Source organism: Pleuronectes platessa, chromosome 4, assembly GCF_947347685.1.
Source record: "Pleuronectes platessa chromosome 4, fPlePla1.1, whole genome shotgun sequence".
Taxonomy (NCBI): domain Eukaryota; kingdom Metazoa; phylum Chordata; class Actinopteri; order Pleuronectiformes; family Pleuronectidae; genus Pleuronectes; species Pleuronectes platessa.
In genome coordinates this window covers 2665532-2671865 of record NC_070629.1, presented here as the reverse complement: position 1 = coordinate 2671865, position 6334 = coordinate 2665532, and positions in this window count along the sequence as shown.

Here is a 6334-nt window from a genome sequence, read left to right as displayed (position 1 = left end):
TTGGCCCAATTTTATTCTCATTATATATGCTTCCACTAGGAAACATTATCAGGACACACTCTGTAAATTTCCACTGCTATGCGGATGACACCCAGTTATACTTATCAATAAAACCTGAACAAAGTAATCAATTAACTAAACTTCGAGCATGTCTCAAGGACATAAAAACCTGGATGACCCGCAATTTTCTCTTATTAAACTCAGACAAAACAGAGGTTATAATACTTGGCCCCAAACACATTAGAGATATATTATCTAATGATATAGCTGCGCTAGACGACATTGCCCTTGCTTCCAATGAAACAGTCAGGAACTTGGGAGTGATCTTCGATCCTGATTTATCCTTTAATAGTCACTTAAAACAAATTTCTAGAACCGCTTTTTTCCACTTGCATAATATCTCAAAAATCAGACATGTCCTTTCGCAAAAAGATGCAGAAAAACTAGAGACTGGACTATTGTAATTCGTTACTATCAGGCTCCAGCAGTAAGTCGTTAAAGACTCTACAGCTTGTCCAAAATGCCGCAGCACGTGTCCTGACGAGAACAAAGAAAAGAGAGCACATTTCTCCAGTATTAGCATCGCTACACTGGCTTCCAGTTAAATCTAGAATAGAATTTAAAATTCTCCTCCTCACCTTCAAGGCCCTTAATAATATAGCGCCTTTTTACCTTAAAGAGCTGTTAGTACCTTATAAACCCACTAGAGCACTCCGCTCACAGAATTTAGGCCTACTTGTCGTCCCTAAAGTCTCTAAAAGTCGAGTAGGAGCCAGAGCATTTACTCATCAAGCTCCTCTGCTGTGGAATAAACTACCACTTTCAGTTCGGGAGGCATACACCATCTGTTTGTTTAAGAGTAGGCTCAAAACCTTCCTTTTTGATAAATCTTATAGTTAGAGCTAATTAGTGCGCCAGAACGTATCTTGTTCTATTTTATGACACATGACACACGGAGCTTCTTTTTCCAGCTTCTCCTTCCTCTTCTCCATCCTTATCCCCCTTCCCCGGAATCCCTTTGCTTTATCACCCGCAGATCCAGGGCCTCTGTGGCCGCACCATGGATTGCGGTTTGAGGATCGCGCACCGGGGTCGCGGTAGTGGATCCAGTGTGGCGGATTTTGTGTCGTGTGGGCTGATCGTGGTGGTGGTGGCGGACCCTGTGTCGCGTTGGCATCGGGTACGGGCATTGGACAAGGACCGCGGCGGCAGCTCGTGGTGGGTGGCGGTGGACGGTGACTGAGGACTGGATTGGCGTTCTGGTCTGGATGGTGGATCGTGGTCCTGCTGGTTGCTGACCATGGACTGTGATTGCAGCGGGACTGCTTGGCATGTCATGTTGGGGTTGTCCTTCGGGATGTCTACCCTCATCAAATGCTGCTAGAGACTTTAATCTTTAATCTTGAAGACTTTAATCTTGATGATGTTTTCCTGCACGTGGCATCTATTGCACTTCTGTCCGTCCTGTGAGAGGGATCCCTCACATGTGGCTCTCTCTGAGGTTTCTAAGTATTTTTACCCTGTTAAAAGGTTTTTTAGTAGTTTTTCCTTACTCTTGCTGAGGGTTAAGGACAGAGGATGTCACACCCTGTTAAAGCCCTATGAGACGAATTTTAATGCTATACAAATAAAATTTGATTGATTGATTGATTGATATCAGATGCCAACACGATGCTCGATCCACAATTACGATCACGATCTCTGATTCGCGATCCACCATCATAATCCACGATGCGGCCGCAGTCGCGGCCCAGGATCTGTGACCGATAAGGCAAAGGGACTCCGGGGAAGAAGTCAAGTCAGTAACGTGTATTGATGTGATAAGGAGGGAGAAGAGGAAGGAGAAGTTGGGAAGAGAAGCTCTGTGTGTCATGGGTCCCCCGACATTCTAGACCTATAGCAGCATAACTAAGAGCAGGTCTAAGACAAGCCTGGACCGGCTCTAACTATAAGCTTTATCGTAAAGGAATGTTTTAAGCCTACTCTTAAACGTACAGATGGTGTCTGCTTCCCGAACTGAAAGTGAGAGATTATTCCACAGGAGAGGGACTTGATGGCTGAGAGCTCTGGCTCCTACTCTACTTTTAGAGACTTTAGGGACGACAAGTAAGCCTGAATTCTGGGAGCTGGTGCTCTAGTGGGTTGATAAGGTACTAACAGCTCTTTGAGGTATAATGGTGCCATATTATTAAGGACCTTTAAAGGAATTTTTAATTCTATTCTAGATTTAACCAGAAGCCAAGTGAAGTGAAGCTAATACAGCAGAAATGTGGTCTCTTTTCTTGGTTCTTGTTTGGACACGTGCTGCAGCACTTTGAACAAGTTCCAGAGTCTTTAACGACTTGCCTGAAACATGCTTCTGCGACTGCGTCTGCGGCTTTTCACGCCGCTGTGGCGCAAGACTCGTTGTCATTCATGCTTCCCCAACCGTTGCGCGTCTTACAAAGCAATTCCGCGCCAGAACACTAGGCGGAGTAATGCTTTTTGTCGAAGACGACCTGAGAGACGCCTTCCTTCTTCTTCATCGATTGTTTATTTACATAGCTACTGCGGCTCCTTGTAGCCTTTTTCAAGCGGACAAATACGCCAGTCAGTGACGGGTTATACAAGTGGACATACTTTCGGATCTCTTCTGCCAAACGCTCTTCTATTTGGTCCATATTCATTCTTCTAAATCTCCCGTTGTTTCTGCCTGTATTATGGGGCATGAAACCGGAAATGCAGCTCCAAAAGGGATGTAGAGCAGACCAATCACAGCCTTGCGGGCTGAGTGAGCTTGCGGAGCTTTGCCGTAAATTTTAGAAAAGTGGGGCGACACCCGTCAGCACGTAAGAAGGGATACATAAGCACGTAAGGGACCCGGAAGGGCTCTTGCGCTTACGGGCCCGTGAAAACGCAGAAGCATGTTTCAGGCTTTACTGCTGGAACCTGATAATAAGGAATAACAATAATCAAGTATGGATGTAACAAAGGCGTGGACTAGTTTTTCTGCATCTTTTTGAGAAAGGACGTGTCAGATTTTTGAGATGTTACATAAGTGGAAGAAGGTGGTCTTAGAAATTTGTTTTCAGTGAGAATTAAAGGACAAATCAGGATCGAAGATCACTCCCAAGTTCCTGACTGTTTCATTGGAAGCAAGGGCAATATCGTCTAGCGCAGCTATATCATTAGATAATGTATCTCTAAGGTGTTTAGGGTCAAGTATTTTAACCTCTGTTTTATCTGAGTTTAATAAGAGAAAAAAAATGGATAAAGGAGCTTTGTCCGGACAGATACAGTGCTGTGAAAAAGTATTTGCGCCCTTCCTGATTTTTTTTTTTTTTTGCACATTTGTCACACTTAAATGATTCAGATCATCATACAAATTTTAATATTAGACAAAGTTAACCCAAGTAAATACAAAATGCAGTTTTTAAATGATGATTTCATTTATTAAGGGAAAAATGCTATCCAAACCTACTTGGCCATATGTGAAAAAGTAATTGCCCCCTAAACCTAATAACTCGTTGTGCCACCCTTGGCGGCAACAACTGCAATCAAGCGTTTGCGATAACTGGCAATGAGTCTTTCACATCGCTGTGGAGGAATTTGGCTCACTCTTCTTTGCAGAATTGTTTTATTTCAGCCACATGGGTTTTGTGGTATAAACGGCTTGTTTAAGGTCATGCCACAGCATCTCAATCGGATTTAAGTCCGGACTTTGACTAGGCCACTCCAAAACCTTCATTTAGCTTTTTTTGAGCCATTCAGAGGTGGACTTGCTGGTGTGTTTCTGATCATTGTCCTGCTGCATAAACCAACTGCGCTTGAGCTTGAGGTCACAAACTGATAACCGGACATTCTCCTTCAGGATTTTCTGGTAGAGAGCAGAATTCATGGTTCCATAAATTATGGCAAATCATCCAGGTCCTGAAGCTGCAAAGCAGCCCCAGAACATCACACTACCACCACCATGTTTGACTGTTGTATGATGTTGTTTTTCTGAAATGCTGTGTTAGTTTAATGCCAGATGTAACGGGACCCACACCTTCCAATAAGTTCAACTTTTGTTTCGTCAGTCCACAGAATATTTGCCCAAAAGTCTTGGGGATCATCAAGATGTTTTTTGGCAAATGTGAGACGAGCCTTAGTGTTCTTTTTGGTCAGCAGTGGCTTTCGCCTTGGAACTCTCCCATGGATGCCATTTTTGCCCAGTATCTTTCTTATCGTTGAATCATGAACACTCACTTTAACTGAGGCAGGTGAGGCCTGGAGTTCCTTAGATGTTGTTCTGTTTTTTTTTATGACCTCCTGGATGAGTCGTCGATGTGCTCTTGGAGTAATTTTGGTAGGCCGGCCACTCCTGGGAAGGTTCACCACTGTTCCAAGTCTTCTCCATTTGTGGATAATGGCTCTCACCGTGGTTCGCTGAAGTCCCAAAGCCTTAGAGATGGCTTTGTAACCCTTTCCAGAAAGATATATGTCAATTACTGTGTTTCTCATCTGTTCTTGAATTTCTTTAGATCGAGGCATGATGTGTTGCTTTTGGAGATCTTTTAGCCTACTTCACTTTGTTCTATTTAAGGGATGTCTTGATTCAACAGGTCTGGCAGTAATCAGGCCTGGGTGTGGCTAGTGAAATTGAATTAAGCTTTCCAAAGAATGTGGTTAATCACAGTTCATTCATGATTTATCAAGGTTGGGCAATTACTTTTTCACATAGGGCCAGGTAAGTTTGGATAGCTTTTTTCCCTTACTAAATGAAATTATCATTTAAAAACTGCATTTTGTATTAACTTGGGTTATCGTTGTCTAATATTACAATTTGTTTGATTATCTGAAACATTTTAGTGTGACAAATATGCCAAAAAATAAGAAACCAGGAAGGGGGCAAATACTTTTTCACAGCACTGTATGTGTCTGTTGTCTATTAGTCTGGAAAAGAATGACTGCCTTAAAATAAGAGATGCAGATATACTCCAGTGCGGAGTGTGAATGCTTCTGCGGAGCATCATTATGTATAATAGGTAGTTCCAGTGGCGGCTGGTTAATGTGGGGTGCTGGGGTACCTTGACCTGCACCACAGAGGATCAGTCAGCACAGGTGAGAGCTGGTAGCTGATTTATCCTTATGCTTAAAAGGAAGCTTGTCTGAGCTGCCTCAAGAAGACTCTCTCCGACACACAGGAAGGACTCAGAACACTCACACAGACTTTCAGCGACACTGAGACACTGAGCTGGAAAGCTTAGGAAATTTAGGTTTATTTAGGTTTATTCAAGTGTCTGGACTTAATAAAATGTTAAAACTGCCACAAATAGTTTATTTTTACAATGTGCTTGGTAGACCGCAAGTACCTGTGAGCATTAAATATATGTTGTTTTCAAATAGTATTTGGTTAATTTCTGTCTAAATGCTTATACTTCCTGGTGTGGGGTGCTGGACAAGGGAGGCTACTCTTTAATTGATTGTTGCAGATTTTCCACGGGACACAGCTCTCTGCGCCCCAGACACTCCCACTTTTATTTACAGCGAATAGGTATTGATTTAGCTTTAGGCACATCAGCCTTCACTAAATTACTTTTGCTGTCAGATGACCAGCAAATATATGGCGAGTTCAAATGGAATAGTGGCAAAACTGATAATTTCTTTACAAAAACTATCCCAAAAAGAAAACTTGATAAAGGAGTTTGGCTGACCCGATTTACAGATTCACCCGGGCCTCACCTGCTCTTGTTATGAGAAACAGAGTTGACTAACTGGATGTGGTGTAAGTAATGTCTTTTATTGTTTTTCTGTTTTCTGTTTCAAAGTGCCCGCAAAGAGGTACTGTGGACGACGATCCGGATTCGAGACCTAAAATAACTCTCGAAAAAATGCAAATGGCATGAGAGTTGCCACAGTCACTTAGACACATTGAGGCTAAATTTTTGTGGCAGTCTTGCTCAGCAGCTCAATGAAGGCTACAGGAATGGCATGTTGGCAACACTGCGCCCCCCCCCCAATAAATGTTATCACCAGTCGCCACTGGGTGGTTCCTCACAGATTTTGGTTCTTGGTGGACGGGAGTGTAACCTAACAACCTAGCGCTCTTCTAGTCTTGATGACCACACCACACACATTCATACAGTGCATATATGGGCAGCCCTTTTTTCTATGAGGGCAAATTCAGGGTTCGGTATCTTGCCAAAGGACACTTTGGCCTGCAGATTGGGAAGACTGGGATCAAACCACCGACCCTCTTAGCTAAGAGGCTAAAACTAATTTATAAAGAGAATTAGTGGAGTAGTTTTTCTTGAAGAACCATCAAAGAGAGACTAACGATGTGACATAAAATAAAACAAGAAAACCATCCAGT